Consider the following 25,546-nt stretch of genomic DNA (forward strand, 5'->3'; position numbering starts at 1 on the left):
GGAAAAAACTGATGCCCACGCCGCCTGCTTCATTCATAAAGTGGGCGGCGCAGGCGCGTGACGTAGTGACTCACACTGCCAGCGCCCGTCCTCCCGGCCTGCCACCTCCCTCCTCTCTGCTACCGAGCGCTTGTTGTAAGTAATACAGGCTGATACCCAGAATTTGTATATATTAACAATGCCTACAATTATAGATAAGATTACGGTATATACAGTGAGCGGGGCCTGTGTAGTAGAATACAGTCACTGCTCGGGCCCCGCTGTCATTATAAAACCAGATGCGACCCCCACCCCCTGTATTGGGGGTCATTCACACTACAGGGACACTGTTATGGAGGGGATCTGTGGATGACACATATATGTGTCATCCACAGATCCCCATAACAGTGCCATCCAGAGACCCCAATAAGAGCCATCCAGAGATCCCCATAACAGTGTCACCCACAGATCCCCCATAACAGTGTCCCTCACAGATCCCCCATAACAGTGTCATCCACAGATTCCCCATAACAGTGTCACCCACAGATCCCCCATAACAGTGTCACCCACAGATCCCCCATAACAGCGTCACCCACAGATCCCCCATAACAGTGTCCTCAACAGATCCCCCATAACAGTGTCATCCACAGACCACCATTAGTTCAAAACCCACCAAAAGCACACCTTTTTGTTCAAAATATTTTTTTTCTTATTTTCCTCCTCAAAAACCTAGGTGCGTCTTATGGGCAGGTGCGTCTTATAGGGCGAAAACTACGGTACTTTTATAATTGCATGTAATCAAAAAATTTGGTATAGCCACTGACGTATTTATTTTATGCACTTATATAGCGCTACTATATTCCGCAGTGCTTTACAGACATTAGCAACCAACTGTCCCCAATGGGTGCTCATAATCTAAGGTCCCTATCAGTATGTCTTTGGAGTGTGGAAGGAAACCGGAGTACCCGGATGAAACCCACGCAAACACGGGGAGAACATACAAACTCCATGCAGATGTTGCCCTTGGTTGGATTCGAACTTAGGACCCCAGCGCTGCTAGGCACCAATGAGCCACCATGCAGCCCCTATTCAATAAAATGAATCTGTATAGCGCCACCTGCTGTTTGTACTTTTTCTTTGACCTGCTCACTGAGATTGCCGCACATGCTCAGTTGCATCCTTCAACTGCCTCCTGAGCTGTGATAAGGAGAGCTGAGACACGCCCCCGTCGCTGCAGCAGAAAAGACACACCCTTTGAGCAATGAATGGGGAAATCTCTGGACCCATGTGAGTTACAGGGCTGGTTCTAGCTTTGTTAGAAAGAGATTGTCATGTACTAGATGATGTGTGATTTTCATTTTTTACAATAATCATGGAATAACCCCTTTAACACAAATGATGTACATGTAAGTGAATTCAGTTAAAAGATTAAGGACTTTCTTTAGCTGCAAAATAATTTCCAATTAGAGACTTCTAAAGGTATTTATTTCAGAAATACAAATTACAAAGTGACCCCATAATTTTTTCCTCTACTTGATCATAACATACAGTATATACAGTTCTCTCAGATACACATAAACCTCCTGTATCTTTAAAGGGGTTGTCCGAGTTATGTATATAGAGCACTGTAAATCTGATGGGTAGTAATATATAATAACTAAGGCAACTTTCACACTAGCGTTAAAGTTTCCCGGTATTGAGTTCTGTCATAGGGGCTCAATACCAGAAAAAAACGCATCAGTTTTGTCCTAATGCATTCTGAATGGAAAGCAATCCATTCAGTATGCAGATTCAGGATTTCTTCCGTTCCGTCCCTTTTACGGTATTTGGCCGGAGAAAATATGCATTGCTGGAATGCCTGATCCGGCATTAATTTCCATTTAAATGTATTAATGCCGGATCCGGTACCAAGTGTTCAGGAAATTGGCGCATTGATTGATCCAGTTTTCCGGTCTCAGACCCTTAAAAATGTGAAGAAAAAAAAATGATCAGTTTTTCCGGATGACACCGGAGAGGTGGATCCTGTATTTCAATGCATTTGTCAGACGGATCTGCATCCGGATCCAGAAACAATTGATCTCTGTTTGCATACGGATTTACGGATCTGCCTGCTGGATTCTTCTAATGTTAGTGTGAAAGTACCCTTAGCTAAGCAAGTTTTAGCCCAAAAAAAAACCTATATTTCCTCATTTCCCTGGTTCTCTTCTGGCCCTTTGTTTATCTGCAATAACAACAATCTCTGCCCCTCCACCTGCTCTGCAAAATGAGTGAATAAGTCTGCCCTGAGTGACATGTCTGCCTGCTGGGATACTCAGCAGCACGTTATATGTGTAGGACTACAAGTCTCAGCTGTACAATGACACTGCTGATACACACAGGATCTTCCCCCTAACTGTTCTTGTGCCATGCTCTGCAGAACTCCTCTAGTCTGCCAGCTCCTTTGCCCAGCATTTATCTCCTCAGTGCCTGCAGCTACTCAATAACGAGTGTGATATACTTGTTCCCCTCAAAAAAACTGATTGAGGGGCGTGTTATACCTTCTTCCACATAATATTGATTGAAAGCTGCGATAAACCTGTTGCCCCAAATAAAATAAAAAGAGTGGTGAAATTTAACTGTTTCTGGCCAAAAAAATAATTGAGGGGTGTGATATACCTGCATCCTTAAAATAATGAATAAGGGGTTCGATAAACCTGCTTCCACCAAATATTAATTGAGGGGTGCGATATAACTGCTTCCACAAAATACTGATTAAGGGGTTTGATATACCTACTTCCTTAAAATATTGAATGAGGCCTGCGATGTACTTGCTTCCACAAAATACTGATTAAGAGGATTGATATACCTGCTTCCAACAAATATTGATTAAGACCTGCGAGATACCTGCTTCCACAAAATACTGATTGAGGGGATTGATATACCTGCTTCCAACAAATATTGATTAAGACCTGCGAGATACCTGCTTCCACAAAATACTGATTAAGGGGTTTGATATACTTGCTTCCACAAAATATTGATTGAGGCCTGCGATATTCCTACTTCCACAAAATACTGATTAAGTGGATTGATATACCTGCTTCCACAAAATATTGATTGAGGCCTGCGATATACCTGCTTTCACAAAATACAGATTAAGGGGATTGATATACCTGTTTCCACCAAATATTGATTGAGACCTGCGAGATACCTGCTTCCACAAAATACTGATTAAGGGGATTGATATACCTGTATTCACCAAATATTGATTGAAACCTGCGAGATACCTGCTTCCACAAAACACGAATTAAGGGGTTCGATATACCTGCTTCCACAAAATATTGATTGAGGCCTGTGATATACCTGCTTCCACAAAATACTGATTAAGGGGATTAAAATACCTGCTTCCACAAAAAAATGATTGAGGGCTGTGATATCCCTGCTTCCACAAAATAGTGATTAAGGAGATTGATATACCTGCTTCCAACAAATATTGATTGAGGCCTGCGAGATAACTGCTTCCACAAAATACTGATTAAGGGGTTTGATATACCTGCTTCCACAAAATATTGATTGAGGCCTGCGATATACCTGCTTCCACAAAATACTGATTAAGGGGATTAAAATACCTGCTTCCACAAAAAAATGAATGAGGGCTGTGATATCCCTGCTTCCACAAAATAGTGATTAAGGAGATTGATATACCTGCTTCGAACAAATATTGATTGAGGCCTGCGAGATAACTGCTTCCACAAAATACTGATTAGGGGTTTGATATACCTGCTTCCGCAAAATTTTGATTGAGGGGATTGATATACTGTACCTGATTCCAAAAAATATCGAATGAGCACTGCGAGATACCTGCTTCCACAAAATACTGATTAAGGAAATTAATATAACTGTTTCTGCAAAATATTGATTGAGGCCTACGATATATCTGCTTCCACAAAATACTGATTAAGGAGATTGATATACCTGCTTCCACCAAATATTGATTGAGGCCTGCGAGCTCCCTGCTTTCACAAAATACTGATTAAGGGGTTTGATATACCTGCTTCCACAAAATATTGATTGAGGCCTGCGATATAGCTTCCTCCACAAAATACTGATTAGGGGTTTGATATACCTGCTGCCACAAAATATTGATTGCGGAAATTGATATACTGTAACTGCTTCAAACAAATATAAATTGAGGCCTGCGAGATACCTGCTTCCACAAAATACTGTTTAAGGGGTTTGATATACCTGCTTTCACAAAATATTGATTGAGGCCTGCGATATACCTGCTTCCAGAAAATACAGATTAAGGAGATTGATATATCTGCTCCCAAAAAATATTGATGGAGGCCTGCAAGATACCTGCTTTCACAAAATACTGAATAAAGGGTTTGATATACCTGCTTCCTCAAAATATTGATCGAGGTCTGCGATATACAGTCATGTGAAAAAATTAGGACACCCTTTGAAAGCATGTGGTTTTTTGTAACATTTTTAATAAATGGTTATTTCATCTCCGTTTCAACAATACAGAGAGATTAAAGTAATCCAACTAAACAAAGAAAACTGAAGAAAAGTCTTTTCAAGATCTTCTGTAAATGTCATTCTACAAAAATGCCTATTCTAACTGAGGAAAAAGATAGGACACCCTCACATGTATTCCCTCTTAAATTGGCTCAGATCTCACACAGGTATATCACACCAGGTGCACATAATTAGTAGATCGTTACTCTGCATGTTGAATGAGGCTTGCCCTATTTAAACCTCAGACATTTAGTTTGGTGTGCTCCTGACTGTTGAAGTGAGAGTGAGCACCATGGTGAGAGCAAAAGAGCTGTCAGAGGACTTCAGAAAAAAGATTGTAGCAGCCTATGAGTCTGGGAAGGGATTTAAAAAGATCTCAAAAGATTTTGAAATCAGCCATTCCACTGTCCGGAAGATAGTCTACAAGTGGAGGGCTTTCAAAACAACTGCCAACATGCCCAGGACTGGTCGCCCCAGCAAGTTCACCCCAAGAGCAGACCGCAAGATGCTAAAAGAGGTATCCAAAAACCCTAAAGTGTCATCTCGAGAACTACAGCAGGCTCTGGCTACTGTTGATGTAGAAGTACATGCCTCTACAATCAGAAAGAGACTGTACAAGTTTAACTTGCATGGGAGGTGTGCAAGGAGGAAACCTTTGCTTTCCAAGAGAAACATCGAGGCCAGACTGACATTTGCCAGCGATAAAGTTGACAAAGACCAGGACTTCTGGAATAATGTTCTTTGGACAGATGAGTCCAAAATTGAATTATTTGGACACAACAGCAGAGGACATGTTTGGCGTAAACCAAACACAGCATTCCAAGAAAAGAACCTCATACCAACTGTGAAGCATGGAGGTGGAAGTGTCATGGTTTGGGGCTGCTTTGCTGCAGCAGGACCTGGTCAGCTCACCATCATAGAATCCACGATGAATTCTACTGTGTATCAGAAGGTGCTTGAAGAACATGTGAGACCATCAGTTAGAAAATTAAAGCTGAAGCGAAACTGGACCATGCAACATGACAATGACCCAAAACATACTAGTAAATCAACCAAAGATTGGCTGAAAATGAAGAAATGGAGAGTCCTGGAATGGCCAAGTCAAAGTCCAGATTTGAATCCCATTGAGATGCTGTGGGGTGACTTGAAAAGGGCTGTACGTGCAAGAAACCCCTCAAACATCTCACAGCTGAAAAAGTTCTGCATTGAGGAGTGGGGTAAAATTTCCTCAGACCGATGTCGAAGACTGGTAGATGGCTACAAGAACCGTCTCACTGCAGTTATTTCAGCCAAAGGAGGTAACACTCGCTATTAGGGGCAAGGGTGTCCTATCTTTTTCCTCAGTTAGAATAGGCATTTTTGTAGAATGACATTTACAGAAGATCTTGAAAAGACTTTTCTTCAGTTTTCTTTGTTTAGTCGGATTACTTTAATCTCTCTGTATTGTTGAAACGGAGATGAAATAACCATTTATTAAAAATGTTACAAAAAACCACATGCTTTCAAAGGGTGTCCTAATTTTTTCACAAGACTGTACCTGCTTCCACAAAATACTGATTAAGGGGATTGATATACCTGCTTCCACAAAATACTGATTGAGGGCTGTGATATCCTTGCTTCCACAAAATAGTGATTAAGGAGATTGATATACCTGCTTCCAACAAATATTGATTGAGGCCTGCGATATACCTGCTTCCACAAAATACTGATTAGGGGTTTGATATACCTGCTGCCACAAAATATTGATTGCGGAAATTGATATACTGTAACTGCTTCGAACAAATATTAATTGAGGCCTGCGAGATACCGCCTAGGTCAAAAAAGTCTAGCTTACCTCACCTTTATTAAGATGAATGAGGCATGGATCGTGAAGGGACTGACAGTTGGGGATGCATTTGACTAAGAAAGGCCTGATGAGATGACTTGGGCTATAAAATGGTCCACACGCTGCTGTATTTTATCTCTGAATGCCGGATGACTTGCGTGACTTCTCCGCCACAAACTAGGGTTCAAGCCGCAATGTTTTAGTGCACTTTCTGCCTGGAAAACATCAATAGCGGCTGCAACAATACCTAATTTTTCAGGCATGTGTACATGCCTAATTTTTCTGGCCTCTGGTGCTGCACTGTGGCTGCAAAAACAAAACAAAAAAAAAGGCACATACATGTGTCAATCCCCCTTCGTGATCGTTACCTTCTGGTGAAGGAGCTTGCGTATCACAATGAAGCGATCACCTCTATGAGTGTGTTGGCAATGGCAATGTTGGCACACCCCAGATGAAATAAGGTCGTTGCTTCATTTTGAACAGACCAAAAGCGATCGGCTGAATAATATTGCATTGAAAAAAAATTAATTTTCTTTGTGATCAACTAAGGTCATCATTAAAGCCTACTAGGCCAACAATGCGCCCACACTGCAGAATCATTGTTTTCTGGGTCACTTAACTGTCACTGTCAGCATGACCATAGGCTTTGAAAAATCGGCTTCGACTGCAATCTCCCAAACGTGCGCACGAGCACAGTCATCACTACACCAAGATTGACGCATAGAGGAAAAAAATTTATGTCATGAGTGTGTCAACTATTGACAACTCTTTGCAGTTGTCTAAACTCTATTCAATACACATCCCCTATCAGGGGATTAAACTGATAGGAATAGTACTACTTAACATACCACTCATATTGGGATTGCACAGTACATTGCACGGCGCACGCGCAGTGCCCCAAATTGGAAGTAAGAGGACCAACCAAGCATCTTTTTCCATCTCTCGGTTCCTAAAATCGACTCCATACACGTCCCCTGATAGGGGACGTAACAGGGATTAAACTGATAGGAATATTACTACTTATCATACCACTCATATCTGGTAGCACAGTAAATTGCACAGCGCACTCACAGTGCCCCAAATTTGAAGTAAGAGGATCAACCAAGCATCTTTTTCCATCTCTCGGTTCCTAAAAGCTATTCCATACACGTCCCCTGATAGGGGACGTAACAGGGATTAAACTGGTAGGAATAGTACTACTTAACATACCACTCATATCTGGTATCACAGTAAATTGCACGGCGCACGCGCAGTGGCCCAGATTGGAAGTAAGAGGACCGACCAAGCATCTTTTTCCATCTCCCGGTTCCTAAAAGCTATTCCATACACGTCCCCTGATAGGGGACGCAACAGGGATTAAACTGATAGGAATAGTACTACTTAACATACCACTCATATCTGGTAGCACAGTACATTGCACAGCGCACGCGCAGTGCCCCAAATTGGAAGTAAGAGGACCGACCAAGCATCGTTTTCCATCTCCCGGTTCCTAAAAGCTATTCCATACACGTCCCCTGATAGGGGACGTAACAGGGATTAAACTGATTGGAATAGTACTACTTAACATACCACTCATATCTGGTAGCACAATAAATTGCATGGCGCACGCGCAGTGCCCCGAATTGGAAGTAAGAGGAGTGACCAAGCATCCTTTTCCATCTCTCGGTTCCTAAAATCTATTCCACACACCACACCGGCCCCTGATAGGGGACAAAACAGAGATTAAACTGGTAAGAACAGATTTTTTTAATTAAAAAAAAAGAGGACAGCCTCTGCGGAGCTGGGTATTTTTTGGCCGCGTTACTGAACGCTCATGCACAATGGCTGTAGGCTCATGCGTCCTTTTGCGGAGGTGACAAACCTGGTCAGTCAAACCCAAGGCAACATCATCAACCTCATCCCATATGCGTTTTTTCTGGAGCGTGCCCTGCGAAGAGTGCTGGATCAGGCCGTAGATGAGCATGAAGAGGAAGAGTTGTGGTCACCATCACCACCAGAAGCAGCCTTGTCGTCGTCGATTGCTGGACATGCGGCAACGCAGAGAGAGGAGACTGAAGAAGAGGAGTCAGAGGAGGAAGGTGGCTTTGAGGAGGTGGAAGACCAACCACAGCAGGCGTCCCAGTGGGCTTGTTGTCACCTTTCGGGGACCCTTGATGTTGTATGTGGCTGGGTGGAGGAAGAGACCTTCAATGACGTCAGTGAGGACAAGGAACGGGACATGGCTAGCTTGGTATCCAACCTTGTGCAAATGGGGAGTTTGCGGTTGTGCAAATGGATTGTTTGGGGTTGTTTGCGGTGCGTTAAATGGGGAGTTTGGTCTGTCATAGTTTGGTCTGTCACTGTGAAGCAGGCGTAACCCTTACACTACCTGATCGATACAACATCATACCTGATGTTTTAAAGCACGTTATTCCAAACAATTTAGGAATGTTAGGTGATTTATGCCCTTTATGGATTAAAACCCGAATCTGCATCAACTACGTAATTTTCCATGGGAGTTTTGCCATGGATCCCCCTCCGGCATGCCACAGTCCAGGTGTTAGTCCCCTTGAAACAACTTTTCCATCACTATTGTGGCCAGAAAGAGTCCCTGTGGGTTTTAAAATTTGCCTGCCTATTGAAGTCTATGGCGGTTCGCCCGGTTCGCCCGTTCGCGAACATTTGCGGAAATTCGCTTCGCCGTTCGTGAACGGAAAATTTTATGTTCGCGACATCTCTACAAGGGAGGAGGGGGGAGAAGAGAGTGACAAGGGAGGAGGGGGGAAGAAGAGAGTGACAAGGGAGGAGGGGGGAAGAAGAGAGTGACAAGGGTGGAGGGGGGAAGAAGAGAGTGACAAGGGAGGAGGGGGTGAAGAGAGTGACAAGGGAGGAGGGGGGGAGAAGAGAGTGACAAGGGAGGAGGGGGGGGAGAAGAGAGTGACAAGGGAGGAGGGGGGGAGAAGAGAGTGACAAGGGAGTCCCCAGAGCCAGACCAAAAGCCAGACTGCAACCAGAGACCAGATCATCTTATTGTCCTGGTGGTAAGTAGACAATGCAATATGTTTATTATTTAATTGTTTAGTTATTAATACTACATTGGAAACTAATTTACCTCACATTAAGGCTCCATTCACACGTCCGCAACGTGTTTTGCGGATACACGGAGCCGCGGATCCGCAAAACACGGAAAGCGGCAATGTGCGTTCCACATTTTGCGGATCGCACATTGCCGGCACTAATAGAATATGCCTGTTCTTGTCCGCAATTGCGGACAAGAATAGTACATGTTCTATTTTTTTGCGGACTCGGAAGTGCAGATCCGCAATTCCGTGTCCGGGCAGCACATCGTGCTGCCCCATAGGAATGAATGGGTCCGCAATTCCGTTCCGCAAAATGCAGAACGAAATTGCGGACGTGTGAATGGAGCCTAAAAGGACACTATAGTCCCAGAACCACTACAGTTTAATGTAGTGGTACTGGTGTCTATAGCCTGTTCCTGCAGAGAAAAGACACTGTGCAGTACTGGTGTTAAAGTACTAAACTCATTTTCCTGGCACTATATAGTTGTTAGGAGTGGGGCACCCTCGTGTCCCCCTCCCACTGGGCTGAAGGGGTTAAAACCTCTTCAGCCACTTACCTTTCTCCAGCGCCGGCACTGGGAACTCTTCTCCCCGATCCTCCTCTCAGCTGCGAATGCGCATGCGCACGCATTCAAAACTATGTTCCGCGTCTTCCCACTGTAATTTTCACAGTGAGAATCGCGGAAGCACCTCTAGCGGCTGTCAGGGAGACAGCTACAAGAAGCTTGATTAACCCTAAGGGAAACATAGCAGTTCTTTTAATTTAAATGCTGAGAAAGGGGTGGAACATATGTGATGTCATGATATGGGCAGATCATCTGATAAGGGGGGGGGGTAATTTTTATCTTGCCTAGGGCGGCAAAAATCCTTGCACCGGCCCTGCTTCCAGCCACATCATCACAAGTTCTTTTCTGTTAGGTGAATGCCTAAATTTTGGGGCCTGTACTTCCGTGGCCTAAAATAATTTTTTTCTAGGCTCCAGCTGGGTACATTTTTGAGAGTTTCTCTTTAAGACGCATAAAAATGGCCCTGATTAAAATACATCCTTTTTGCCAATGATCCCCCTCTGGTATGTCACTGTTCATATAGAGTTAGAAGGGAAATAGCTCACCTCCTCACAATCACGGAAAGGTGCTCAGATCTGTAATGATTCACCCTTCAAAAAATGCATAAAATAACTGATACTAGAAGACTGGCACACTAAACATATGAGACATAGTGGGCTGGACTTGCAATGAACTGCAATGAATTTATTATACACACAGATAAAATAAAATTAAAATAAAAATAAAAATAAAAAGTATAATGTTAAAATGTTAATAACAATGGATAAAAGGTGGCTGGAAATGCAGAGTATTGCACAATGTTGCGGTAAGTATCCAGCAGCTAGCTCAGTGGAATTTGCAACATAAAATACACTGCTCAAAAAAATAAAGGGAACACTTAAACAACACAATGTAACTCCAAGTCAATCACACTTCTGTGAAATCAAACTGTCCACTTAGGAAGCAACACTGAGTGACAATCAATTTCACATGCTGTTGTGCAAATGGGATAGACAACAGGTGGAAATTATAGGCAATTAGCAAGACACCCCCAATAAAGGAGTGGTTCTGCAGGTGGTAACCACAGACCACTTCTCAGTTCCTATGCTTCCTGGCTGATGTTTTGGTCACTTTTGAATGCTGGCGGTGCTTTCACTCTAGTGGTAGCATGAGACGGAGTCTACAACCCACACAAGTGGCTCAGGTAGTGCAGCTTATCCAGGATGGCACATCAATGCGAGCTGTGGCAAGAAGGTTTGCTGTGTCTGTCAGCGTAGTGTCCAGAGCATGGACGCGCTACCAGGAGACAGGCCAGTACATCAGGAGACGTGGAGGAGGCCGTAGGAGGGCAACAACCCAGCAGCAGGACCGCTACCTCTGCCTTTGTGCAAGGAGGAACAGGAGGAGCACTGCCAGAGCCCTGCAAAATGACCTCCAGCAGGCCACAAATGTGCATGTGTCTGCTCAAACGGTCAGAAACAGACTCCATGAGGGTGATATGAGGGCCCGACGTCCACAGGTGGGGGTTGTGCTTACAGCCCAACACCGTGCAGGATGTTTGGCATTTGCCCTGTGCTCTTCACAGATGAAAGCAGGTTCACACTGAGCACATGTGACAGATGTGACAGAGTCTGGAGACGCCGTGGAGAACGTTCTGCTGCCTGCAACATCCTCCAGCATGACCGGTTTGGCATTGGGTCAGTAATGGTGTGGGGTGGCAATTCTTTGGAGGGCCGCACAGCCCTCCATGTGCTCGCCAGAGGTAGCCTGACTGCCATTAGGTACCGAGATGAGATACTCAGACCCCCTGTGAGACCAGATGCTGGTGCGGTTGGCCCTGGGTTCCTCCTAATGCAAGACAATGCTAGACCCCATGTGGCTGTAATGTGTCAGCAGTTCCTGCAAGACGAAGGCATTGATACTATGGACTGGCCCGCCCGTTCCCCAGACCTGAATCCAATTGAGCACATCTGGGACATCATGTCTCGCTCTATCCACCAACGTCACGTTGCACCACAGACTGTCCAGGAGTTGGCAGATGCTTTAGTCCAGGTCTGGGAGGAGATCCCTCAGGAGACCGTCTGCCACCTCATCAGGAGCATGCACAGGCATTGTAGGGAGGTCATACAGGCACGTGGAGGCCACACACACTACTGAGCCTCATTTTGACTTGTTTTAAGGACATTACTTTAAAGTTGGATCAGCCTGTAGTGTGTTTTTCCACTTTAATTTTGAGTGTGACTCCAAATCCAGACCTTTAATTTTTGTGTGGTTTGTTGTCAGCAAATTCAACTATGTAAAGAATAAAGTATTTCAGAAAAATATTTAAGTAATTCAGATCTAGGATGTGTTATTTTTGTGTTCCCTTTATTTTTTTGAGCAGTGTATTATACACCATTAATACCATATAACCAGCAACTGGCTCCTATTAGAACTTGGCGTCCTCAGATATGTCCACGGTTATTGGTTAGGTTGTAGAATGGATATAAAATCATTAGTTGTATCCTTTGTAGCAACAATGAGGACAAAATATCTCACAATTGCGGTGGGGTCAGTGGTATAACCAGAATGGCAATTTGTTGATATCACTTTAGATGTAATTGTGTCCTTTTATGAAGTATTGTTCGCTGGTCATCTGAATCTTAAAACCGGTAATGATAACTTACTTCTGTGGGCTTACCTTTCCTTGTCCCGGCTGCTCAACGGTATCGTGAAGCTTTCCAGGGCCGGCTGAACATCGGCGTCCCAGCTGTTTTTCAGTCGGCGTCCCACGTGTATTTAGAAGGTGATTGATGCTTCCGGAGATGACGTAGCAGGCAGACGGGACTAGGACTTTCGATATTTGTTAGTCCAGATCCTCGATCCAACGCTCGATAATATTAGGGCGATGATCGCTTGCAGAATTCACAGTGCACTGTTAATCATCACGATAATGTCCATTCTTTTGGAATCGGGGTCATATTTTGAAAATCAAGATATGACCCCGATTCCAAAAGAATGGACATAATCGTGATGATTAACAGTGCACTGTGAATTCTGCAAGCGATCATCGCCCTAATATTATCAAGCGTTGGATCGAGGATCTGGACTTTTTTTATTTTTTTTTATTTTATCTGTGTGTATAATAAATTCATTGCAGTTTGGACTTGCCCACTATGTCCCATATGTTTAGTGTGCCAGTTCGCGAAACGTCCCGGCCAATGCTCATCCATCACTACTGCTAATGGACATCCATCTTTCTAAGGGCTTGTGCACACGAGCGTGTGTGCCCGTGTGGACCGCAAGTTACACTCTGTTATTAATATCAGATGTAGTGATCGTGTATGAACATGGCATCTGAGGGGTACAATGACATTGCAACCACTACTTGCAAAGAAATCCGTTTTGTCACAAAGCAGATTTTTTGGTAAAATTCGGCAAAGCAACCATATCGAATTTATGAATACTTTGCTCATTACTAGTTCCAACCATGTTATCCATCGATTTTTCTCACAACCCAAACATGGTTTTAACTGTTCTGAACTCACAGCATTATAGGGATGTGGGGAATTTATCAAAATTGGTGCAAAGGAAAATTGGTTTAGTTGCCCATAGCAACCAATCAGATTCCACCTTTCATTTTCAAAAGGAGCCTTGAAAAATGAAATTTGAACTCTGATTGGTTGATATGGGTAAATAAGCCAGTTTTCCTTTGCACCAGTTTTTATAAATCTGTCCCTTATTATGTTATATTTTTTATTATTTTTGGAGGTTAAGGGGAATTACCGGTTGGCTAAAAAAAAATAATAATTGAAAAAAACCTTCACTTACCGTATTTTATCCCTAGATTTATGATCCGATCCTGGCTGAAAGAAATGCATCACAAACTGTGTCAAAGTACACTGTGCCTTGGGGTTTGTTCAGACAGGATTTTGCATTGCATGGATCAGCAATTATCATGAAGATAAACTGGGTTATCACGGTTTTGTTACATGGCTATCGGCCATGTGGCACACTGCAGGTATCATTCAACACATGAGAATACACCCTAGTTGAGATGTCTGGGTGGAACCACATCTGGAGAATTTTTTGATATCATGCCTAAAGGCACACATAAAATGAATAGTTAAGACAAAGGTATGTACTGTTTTGTACAAGCCGAATAAATGTGAAAAGTACACTTTTTGGCATAGATCTGGCAGATGAAAGTCTATAGGTTCTTTAAAAATATATTTTTTGACATGGTTTGACATTTTATGTTATGGTGTGATCCTAAAAAATCATGGAAAATAATACACTAACACAATAGATGCAAACATTATATATGGACTAAGCCCTCACTGTGATATGATAAAATCTGAGACTCTCAGCCAATATATTTTGTACAAAACACATCTCTGCCCACCTACCAACGCCAAGGTGGTCTCAGTCAGGCAGGTCCTACTCTAAACCTACCTATGCTTTTGAGCATCTATATTCAGGCGAGCCGACCCTGCACATATGTTGTGCTGCTCCTAGTCACCTCTGCCCCTAAGGGCTCATTCAGACAACCGCATGAATGAGCCCGCAACCGTTCCGCAATTTTGCTGTTATCCATGTCTGCGGATCCACAATTTGCGGATTGCATAACAATTGTGAATGTTGTATTTCATGTGCATTTAATCAGAACAGAAAATGTTGTTATGATGAGTAGAGGCTGCAAACAAGAACTGGCAAGTAGACTTAAGAGCAGTGTTCTGAAATGTCAGTGAGTGGGATGAACTATTGGTCTGGGCAAAAAATGTCATAAAGAATTTCACTCCCACCTCAAGCAGTGAATGGTATTGGCATACAGATGTATATACTTCCCTGGTAAAAGCTTTCAGCCTCTCATAAACACACACAGAGAAGAGTGATTTGCTGTTTATCTTCTTAAAGGGAACCTGTTGGTAAATTCATAATGTCCTAACCACCAGCAGCCTGAACCAGCCATAGGCTCCTTCATTGCAAACATCTATGGTTTATGGATAACCAGAGAAAACACAGTTTTGAAAAGAGTCAGACACAAGCAGAACCACAAGGCATGGCTTGATTGACAGGTCTCTCCATATTTGTGTACAGGAAGAGACCATTCAGTCAAGCTTAGCCCAGCGGACACCACTTCTTATGCTTGGCTCCTTGTTTTCTCTGAAAATGCAGTATTTCAGAGTAAAACTTACAGTTGCAGGGTCTGGACCACCAGAGTTCCAGAGGACCCTGCTGTGAGGCTGGGTTCTGATACCTTAAAGGGATTCTGTCACCTCTCATAACACAAATTCAGATTTTAAACCAGTCATGCTACACAGCTTACCTTGAATCGGCTGTGCTGTTCTATATTGTAATCCGTCCAGTAGTTTTGCAGAAAAACGACTTTTATAATTATGCAAATTAATCCTGAAGGTGCCCAGAGGGGCGTTATGTTCCCCTTAGTGTGCCCAGTAACGCCCCTCTTACAGTGCCCAAAACGCCTTCCTCCAGAATCCCTAACCGCCCACAGCGTCTCCTCACTCTCCCCCCCCTCCCTGACGGCTAAGCGAAGTCTCGCGCAGACGCAGTACCCACTGAGGGCTGCGCCAGTGCGATTTGCTGGAGACTGAGGGAAGAGCGAGCATCGGACGTCACTGGGCTCGGCGCATGCCCAGTGACGACGATGAAGCTCCTGCCCTCAGTCTCCAGCAAATCGCACTGGCGCAGCCCTCAGTGGGTACTGCGTCTGCGCGAGACTTCGTTCGGCCGTCAGGGAAGGGGAGGAGAGGGATGAGACGCTGTGGGCGGTTAGGGATTCTGGAGGAAGGCGTTTTGGGGACTGTAAGAGGGGCGTTACTGGGCACACAAAGGGGAACATAACGCCCCTCTGGGCACCTACAGGGTTAATTTGCATAATTATAAAAGTCGTTTTTCTGCAAAACTACTGGACGGATTACAATATAGAACAGCACAGCCGATTCAAGGTAAGCTGTGGAGCATGACTGGTTTAAAATCCGAATTTGGGTTATGAGAGGTGACAGAATCCCTTTAATGGGTCCCAAACATCCAGGAAAAAAATAAAATAAATTTACAGTAACTGCCTTTGGAGCCAATCACTTGTCACTGTGGCCAGGGTCTATTTCTTTTAAAATCTATTAAACTTAATTGCTAATAGGGAGTTAGGCCTCTAGAATATTTTACTCTTTTGGGCCATGAGAACCTCAATCTGACACAGTCCTATAGGCTGATTTTAATTAGTGTTAGTACATAGTCAGGCCTGTTCCCCCTCACTCACTGAAGCCATGGCACCAGGAGTGGGATAGTTTGTGGACTCTCACTGCAGTCCTTGGTAGCCATTTGGCGCCGGTGATGTCGTGGAGTGGGCCTGCTGTGTAACCTACACTCCCTGAAGTGTATGGTAGCCGTCATGGCACCTAACAGGTAAAATTTAGCGTAGGAATGTGGAACCTACACTCCCTGAAGTGTATGGTAGCCGTCATGGCACCTAACAGGTAGAATTTAGCGTAGGAACCCGTCTAACAGAGATCGCCTTGACGCTCGGCAGACGGGCTCAAATAATTTTGTACAAAACGATTTGCCAAGTATCTCGCACTTATAGTGTAGCACTTGTTATTATTATGCAATTTTGTACTCTATATTGCAGTTAATTGTCGCATTGCATGTTTCTGTCTTTCAATGTTGTTCCCTGCCATAGCAATGTGCTTCTGCGGTTTGGTATGTGCTGACTAAACCCCTTTTTTGGTTTTACTGTATAGATGTGTCCTTCTTTACCTTTCTCCTTCACTTGATACAAGACAGTGCAAGATAGCTTAGAACTTAATAAAAAAAATTGCTTTACAGGGTAGATTTTTCTCTGAGTAGGGTTATTAGATGATGTGGAAAAGGAAGAAAAGCAGGTGGCAGAAAATTGGCTCTCATCTGTAGGGCAGGAGATCGCTGGGGCTGGAGTAGTGGGTATGTCAGAGCTGATTAATATTCTGTGTTTACTGTCAAATAACCTGCAGGAGATTGCAGGCAAGAACAGCAATAATATGCATATTGTGGCCCCACCTAACCAGCCAATCCCCATACCAGCAACAACCCCTGTTTAAAGGTGCCGCACGGCCATTAACAATGAAGAAGGACTATACAGCGAGGTCTTCATTATTAAATGAAAGACAGCTGCGGGCTAATTGACCATGCAGTTCTTCACCGCAGCATGGCCTGGGTATACCTGATTTATGCCCCTTTCACACGAGCGTGACGGATTAGGTCCGGATGCGTTCAGGGTGCGTTCAGTGAAACTCGCACTATTTTGAAAGCAAGTTCAGTCAGTTTTGTCTGCGATTGCGTTCAGTTGTTCAGTTTTTTCCACGCAGGTGCAATGCGTTTTGATGCGTTTTTCAGGCGCGTGATAAAAAACTGGAGGTTTACAAACAACTTCTCCTAGCAACCATCAGTGAAAAAAATGCATCGCACCCGCACTTGCTTGCGGATGCAATGCGATTTTCACGCAGCCCCATTCATTTCTATAGGGCCTGCGTTGCGTGAAAAACGCAGAATATAGAACATGCTGCGATTTTCACGCAACGCAGAACCGATGTGTGAAAAAACATGCTCATGTACACGGACCCATTGAAATGAATGGGTCAGGATTCAGTGTGGGTGCAATGCGTTCACGTCACGCATTGCACCCGCGCGGCAAACTCGCTCGTGTGAAAGGGGCCTTATAGCGATTTGTGACAAATTAATCAATTGTTATTATGGAGCCCCATAACAAAAACCTGTATAGGATCCTACTTAGCAATATCCATCCCCAGTAATAGTTTAAGAAACTATTAAATGAATTATTTTATGTCTTGATTTCATATGCAATTATGTATATAATAGTCTATGCTTTTTTTAACTTCACCTAATGTACAATTTACTTGTGCAATGGCCTATACCAGAAGTCCCCAACAATTTGCTCTCAAACTGTTTTAAAACTACAACTCTCAGCATGCGGTGACAACCACAGGCTGGGAACTATAGTTGAACCACAGGTAGAAGAATACTGGTTTATACTTTGCACGGTGAAATTCTTGGCATAACTTTTGCTAAGTACAGTTTTTCCAGCTGAGAAGAGGACTTGTGAGCATGCCAGTGCATCATAACATGCTTTTCAGTCTTTTTGAGAGATTGCCAGAAGCTCATATGAAAATGCACACTCATGGCTTGTAGGGGACTGAGTGTGTATGTTTCCATGCAAAAGTTAATGTTGCAGCCTACTTGACTCATCCAGCTCCTTCGTTTATTTAGTCTGAAAGTAACTCGAAGCCATGTATACATTTTGTGATAGTGATATCTGTGGCTGTTTAACTATGACAACACAACATATGATTATTAAGGGAAATGCAGTTCTAGGAATTCACAACATGTACAAAGTGCACATTTATTTTTCATGGGCTGAGAATTTCACCACTGAAATCAAAATCAACTCACCAAAACCTTAGGGAGAAAACATGTAATAATAGGTGCAGTGTGCCAGTGACCCGCTGCATAAGGGGTTAATTATATGTATGCTGTGTTTTGCTTCAACAGCCTGCAAAAGGAGTTCATTGGCAATGGGAGACAGTTGCTAGGTGAGGCTGCTACACCATCTGGAGGGGTAGCTACAGCTTGGTGTGGGTAGTGGATAACAGAAAGAGAGAGAAGGGGAAGCTTGAAGCAGTCCTGGAGAGAAACCAGCTAGTAAAAAGGGAACTAGAGTGAAACTTAAACCAGCCTCTGAGGAGGCAATTGAGGATTATATTGGAGCATATCAGCCATTGAGAGAAGGTGTGTGAAAAAATCTGTGGAGATAACCTGGGTAAAGCTTTTTTACTCCATAGCACAATTCTCTGGTAGAATAGGTAGCTCACGCACCCAGGCTTAGAATGGGGGAACGTTGCAGATCTGCTAAGGGACTACACTCTGCAGTTGGGTATTCATAGTGCTGTGTTTTGAAAAGAAGAGAGATTGAAAGAGATAGAAAAAGAGAGGTATGCTCTCCTGTGGCTGGATCAACGAGGGAGAGAGTAAGGAATACACTGGATGAGTGAGATAACAACTAGGCCCATATTTTAGCCTGTAGAACTGTAAGAACTGGAAGCACTGCAAGACATGTAAGTTCTGCTAGTCCATCCATGATAAAACCATGCCTACTGCTGTGAGGATGCCTTTATGAACTTTGACACCCTTATTGCTAGTAAAGAACTGTTATTGAGTATACAGATGTAGCCTGCATTAAAGTCAAACCTGATGCGTTATCCTACTAAAGTATCTCACTTCGTTTAATTCAGTGTAAAGCTTCTAAATCTTAAAGGTGGTGTTGAGTTACACAGTTGGGATGGTGAGCTATCCCACAGATTTTGGTGCTGTCTACATCTGTAAAATTGGCCTCATCATTGTGGACCGTTATCTGCACCCAGATCCAGTGGACCTGCCTTGCACCCATTACACCAACAACATCAAGGGTACCCCAAATGACCACCAGGCAGAAAACGTTCACCAGGATGTGTCCCAAGGGGAAGAAAGCATTCGCCCAGGGCATGCTGAAGCACTCCCATCCTCTCCACCTCACCCCTCCCCTGCGGGCCACTGCATATGGAAACATTTAAAATGCATAGCCTAAAACTGTGTCCAATGTGTGGTCAGTCAGTTTGTAGTATTACACCTACAAACATATGTGACACTGCACTGCCAAAAAAATTAACATGGGTATGCTGGTCACGTGGCAAGACAATCCAGATTTTTTTTTTTTATGAATTTTAAGAATGGCAGGGCTTCCCTCCTCAATTTGAGGGAGGATGACACATTGTGAGGACTTTGGTGTGGATCTTTTTTCCTCTATATCCCCGCCCCTTCCATTTTTGGGTGGGGTCATCTGAAGCCTCGCATTAGTTCCTAAGATTTTGGCTAAAAGGTGCAATCCAGAGGGAAGATCCTGATTGAATGTCTGCAGGCTGAGAGGGAAGAGAGCGGCTATCAATAACATAGTTTCTCAGGAGCGGCTGACTGGATTGAAAAACAGAACAGCAGCCTATCATGTTTATTTTTGGGATTTAGTCACACAACTTGTGCTGGGTCAACAAGGACTCACAGTTTGGCTTATCTTTGCATGGTTATTGAATAAATTGTTCTTATTTATGTTTGTTTATTTTATGGAACCAAATTCACGGGAAACAGTGGAGTAAGTAGACGACTCACTCTAAGTAAATATCACTGCCTATAAGACACTAAAATAAAACAATAAATCTTGTACTCTGACAGGGATTAGTATGTGAGTTGTGAGGATGTCTAATTGAACTTTGCCACACTTATTGCCAGTAAAGGAATGTTATAGATTATAAAACTGGCCTTATCATTGTGGACCATCGTCTGCACCCAGATCCAGTGGAGCTGCCTTGCACCTATTACACCAACAACATCAAGAGCACCCGAAACCACCTCCAGGAAGAAAACTGTCCCTAGGATGTGCCCCCGAGGGGAAAAAAGCGTTTTCACATCCCTTCACTGTGTGCATGGCCCAGGGCATGCTGAAGCAAGACTGTCACTGTAAGAACTACCACTTCCATTCTCACTTCAGCCACCAATCTCATCCTCTCCACCTCACCCTTCGGGCCACTGCATATGAAAAAAATTTAAATGCATAACCTAAAACTATGTCCAATGTGTGGTCACACAGGACCAGTGAGGCACCACCATCTTGTATATGCGGGCTATGGCTAGAGTGACAGCGGATATACGATCATCTCCACAGACAGCCTGGGCCACCTGTGACCGCATCTGGGCACGCAAGTAGTATCTTTTTACCTGTTGGCCATGACATCACACTTGGCATCACACATTTGTGACTGTTTGTAGGTGGTTGTCACTTTGACCACTATTTCTGTGGTAATCACTTACGCCAGGATATCTATGTGGACATATATCCACACTGGCGGACGTATTCCATATGCCCCCTGTTTTGGTCCCTGTGTTTGATCACGTAAAGCTACTGGGTGATTGAACGTAAGGCGACCAGTGAATGATATGGTCAAAAGGTGTTATCATAATTGAGGACCCTACCACCGGTTTGGTTACCTCTCTTTGATGCCAAACAACAGCATTGTACTTTGATATATGACCCCTGAGGAACCCGAATATCAATCAGGGTGAAACGCGTTGGGACACTGGCACCTGATTGCATACTGATATATGTAGTGCTTCTGGTGCCGTACGTGTATACATATCTTTAGTATACACTGATATGTACAAATGTGAACGGCGACTCATTGTGTTTTGACGTCGTACATCGATAGTGGTGTGTGGGGTCTGCACAGTGATTTCGTCCTTATGATGATGCACAGTCACAGATAGCCATATCCTGGGCTGCCTGTGCATCCTTTATGACATATCTATTGATGGCGGCCTTCCACCCACACCACTGAGCATCTATGAATGTGGCTGGTTCGCTGCTCTCTTTACTGGTTATCTATACTTGTTTTTTTGTTTTGTGTGCCTAGAGCAGACCCCACAGTAGGGAACCATCAGGATTACAGGGTCTATTCAGGTGTTACAAGGAGGTTCCAGAATACGGGATCGTCCTTATCAGGGCGGCTATTCCGTTTTCAGGCAGGGCTACTTAGCCCAGGGCCAGGAATAGGGACAGATTAGACTCCACCTCTGTCCATACCGTCCATCTCTGACCCGTATTATTCTGGACGATCACAAGTATCATCTTCCATGTCATCAAGGATATATCTTCTTTTTGTTCTTTTCTATGTATGTTTTGTGGGAGTTTTTGTTATTTTATATCTAAATTAGATTAAAGGCTACGTTTTAAACAGGTCGTTCCCTGTGATTACAATGTGTGGTCAGTCAGTTTGTAGTATTACACCTTTTTCATCTGTGACACTGTACTGCCCAAAAAAAAACTATGCTGGTCACGTGGCAAGACAATCCAGATCTTTTTAAATGAATTTTTAGAATGGCAGGGCTTACCTCTTCAATTTGAGGGAGGCTGACAGATTGTGGGGATTGTGGCACACCCTCTGTTTTCTCTATATATTTCTTTATGGCATTAGATAGAATCTAGCAGGAGTCAACAATTACGCTGTTGGCGGTTAACAAGGTAGGGACACCGGCTTAAGCAGTTGCAGGCAGTTTGCTGGCAGAAGCTTATATTGAATTTGAGGGTTTTACTACTCCTCTGGTGGGTCAGTGCTTTGGGGCCACATCGGTCTCTCTGCTTGGAGATGTACAGTCACTGTGCCTCAGTATTAAAGGCAGGTGTAATATATCGCCATGTGCGTCACGTTTTAGTGCACCGACATTCAGAGTTAATCTTATATTTTAGTGAGTGCCTCAGGCAAGTGTCATATATCGTTGTGTACATCACTGCTGCTGCTGCTGACACCCTCCCTACTGTGTCATGGGGCCACTGCTGTAACTGATAGTCCTGTATGTGGAGCAGGCTCATTGCAGCAGCCCGTTCCACACATTCCCTCTCCCACCGTGACATATGGGTATACCTGATTTATAGCGATTCGAGACAAATTAATGAATCAAATTTCTTGGCAAACTTCGGCGAATCGGGCAAATCGAATTTTTAAAAACTTTGCTGATCTCTAGTCATTAGTGATGAGCGGCAGGGGTCATATTAGAATTTGTGATATTTTGCCAATATTTTGTAGAATATTTGCAAATTAGAATATTCGTTATATTCTACATTCTTTTTTTTTTTTACTTGAAATCGGCAAGGTAATGATCGCGTAATATGCGAATATTGCGCGATCAATACAGGCGTGGGTCAAAAACTAATATATAGCACTATAGAATATAGTGCTATATATTAGTTTTTCTAATATTCGTCATTTTTTCCATCTGAAAACATGATTCCTCCCTGCTTCTGGCCCACAAGCAACTTAAGCAGGGAGGAATCATGACTTCAGATGGAAAAAAATGACAAATATTCTAAAAAACGAATATATAGCACTGCTAAGGGTCTACGCTCTGCAGTTGGGTTTTCATAGTGCTGTGTTTTGAGAAGAAGAGGTTTTGAGAGAGATAGAAAAAGAGAGATGTTGCTCTCCTGAGGCTGGATCAATGAGAAAGAAAAGAATACACTGGGTGAGTGATGCAGAGAGATAACAAGTAGGCCCATATTTGCAGCCTTTAGAACTGTAAGAATGGGAACCACTACAAGACGTGTAAGTTCTGCTAGTTCATGCATGATAAAACCATGCCTACTGCTGTGAGGATGTCTATATGAACTTTGCCACCGTTAATGCCAGTAAAGAAATGTTATTGATTATAAAACTGGCCCCATCATTGTGGTCCGTCGTCTGCACCCAGATCAGTGGACCTGTCTTGCACCAATTACACCAACAATAGCAAGGGCACCAAACCACCACCAGGCAGGAAACTGTCCGCAGGATTTGCCCCGAGGGGAAAAAAGCATTCACATTAGTTCCCAAGATTTTAGCTAAAAGGTGCGATCCAGAGGGAAGATTCTGATTGAATGTCTGTAGGCTGAGCTGGAAGAAAGCAGCTATAAATAATGAAGTTTCTCAGGAGTGGGCTTACTAGATTGAAAAAAAGAACAGCAGCCCACCTCCTCCACACCTTAGCCATGATGTTTATTAGTCACCTAATTTGTGCTGGGTCAACAAGGACTCACAGTTTGGCTTATCTTTGGATGATTATTGAATGAATGGTTCTTATTTATGTTTGAATTTTATGGAACCAAATTCACAGGAAACAGTGGAGTAAATAGGCAAATCTCTCTTAGTAAATATCACTGCCTATTAACTCAGTAAAATAAAACAATAAATCACTTTATTAAATAATATTGTACTAAAGAACAGGGCAGAGCCCCAGTAACCAATTTGACAGAAAGCATGTGGCTATGGCATTAAATAGAACCATCTAGTTGTGAAGGCTGATCCGTCACTGGTATGAAGCTCCCACCTTCTGCAAGATTGACAGGGCCAGAGCAGCTCCTGCACAGTCACAGCTCTTAAGCCGAGCTTCTGCCTTTGTTAATCAGAGGACCAGGAACTTGTCAGGGCAGGGCTAAATGTACAGTCAATCTTGCCAAAGTTGGACACTTCTTCACCTGTAGAGACAGCCCCCCAAAGATGAAGAATCTCTTCTAATGATACAAATTGATTTGTTAGAATCGATTCGCTCATCTCTAAATTTAAAAAATATGTAGTGATTTTTTTTTAAGCAATTATCATACTCTTTGGCATATATAGCCGGTGTGGAATTCCTCTTCTTTCAATTTTTCACAAAAATCTCCTTCCAGGACTGTATAGACATTAAAGGGGTTGTCCGGGATCAAATTATTATATATTTTTTAAAGTGTACTTACTATTAACAGCTGAATCAAGGTCCCCCCATATGTTTTTAGGTATTTTCACCATTTCTACATGGCTCCAATAATAATTCATGTGGCTGAGGGTGACGTCACTGGGCTCCCTGCGAAGTGGAAAATGAAGCCTCGCTCGGCAGAAAGGGACCTGGTACATCACTGAGTCTTGGAAACACAGCACTTCCAGCTGAGAGTTGGAGATTTGAAAACTGGGCATTAGAAATGTCTGGTAAAGGTAGGACAGGCACGATTGTAACATTTAGGGCATTGTTGTACACATACTCCAATTTTTCCAATCCCGGACAACCCCTTAAGGACCGGGCTATTTTTTGCAAATCTGACCAGTGTCACTTTATGTGTGAATAACTTTAAAACGCTTTTACTTATCCAGGCCACTCTGAGATAGTTTTTTTTTGTCACATATTGTACTTCATGACACTGGTAAAATGGAGTCAAAAAAAATTATTTTAATTTTTTTTAAAAATACAAAAATTACCAAAAATGTCAATGTTCAAAGTTTCAATTTCTCTACTTCTATAATACATAGTAATACCTACAAAAATGGTTATTAATTTACATTACCCATATGTATACTTCATGTTTGGATCATTTTGGGAATGCCATTTTATTTTTTGGGGATGTTACAAGACTTAGAAGTTTAGAAGCAAATCTTGAAATTTTTCAGAAATTTTCCAAAACCCACTTTTTAAGGACCAGTTCAGGTCTGATGTAACTTTGTGAGGCTTACATAACAAAAACCACCCAAAAATGACCCCATTTTGTAAACTACACCCCTCAAGGTATTTAAAACCGATTTTACAAACTTTGTTAACCCTTTAGGTGTTCCACAAGAGTTATTGGCCAATGGAGATGAAATTTCAGAATTTCAATTTTTGGGCAAATTTTCCATTTTAATAAATTTTTTCCAGTAACAAAGCAATGGTTAACAGCCAAACAAAACTCAATATTTATTTCCCTGATTCTGTAGTTTATAGAAACACCCCATATGTGGTCGTAAACTGGCAGGGCGCAGAAGGAAAAGAACACCATTTGGTTTCTGGAAGGCAGATTTTGCTGGACTGGTTTATTTATACCCTGTCCCATTTGAAGCCCCCCTGATGCACCCCTAGAGTAGAACCCCTGATGCACCCCTAGAGTAGAAACTAGAGTAGTTTTTTGACTGTGTTCATTTGAGGGATTAGGTGATGTGTTATTTTTATAGAGCAGATTCTTACGGATGCAGCAATACCTAATATGTCTACTTTTTTAAATTTATTTAGGTTTTACAACTATAATATCC

General features: G+C 43.0%; 1 long non-coding RNA gene across 1 annotated transcript; it reads left to right on the forward strand.

The window, feature by feature from the left end:
• Nucleotides 1-2,183: 2,183 nt before the first annotated feature.
• Nucleotides 2,184-24,312, forward strand: LOC120991630. The gene is made up of 4 exons (XR_005776740.1): nt 2,184-2,194; nt 8,271-8,275; nt 8,833-8,837; nt 24,191-24,312. It is a non-coding gene; the product is annotated as an uncharacterized LOC120991630 (long non-coding RNA).
• The last annotated feature ends 1,234 nt before the right edge of the window (nt 24,313-25,546 follow it).

This window comes from Bufo bufo, chromosome 2 (assembly GCF_905171765.1).
Source record: "Bufo bufo chromosome 2, aBufBuf1.1, whole genome shotgun sequence".
Classification (NCBI taxonomy): domain Eukaryota; kingdom Metazoa; phylum Chordata; class Amphibia; order Anura; family Bufonidae; genus Bufo; species Bufo bufo.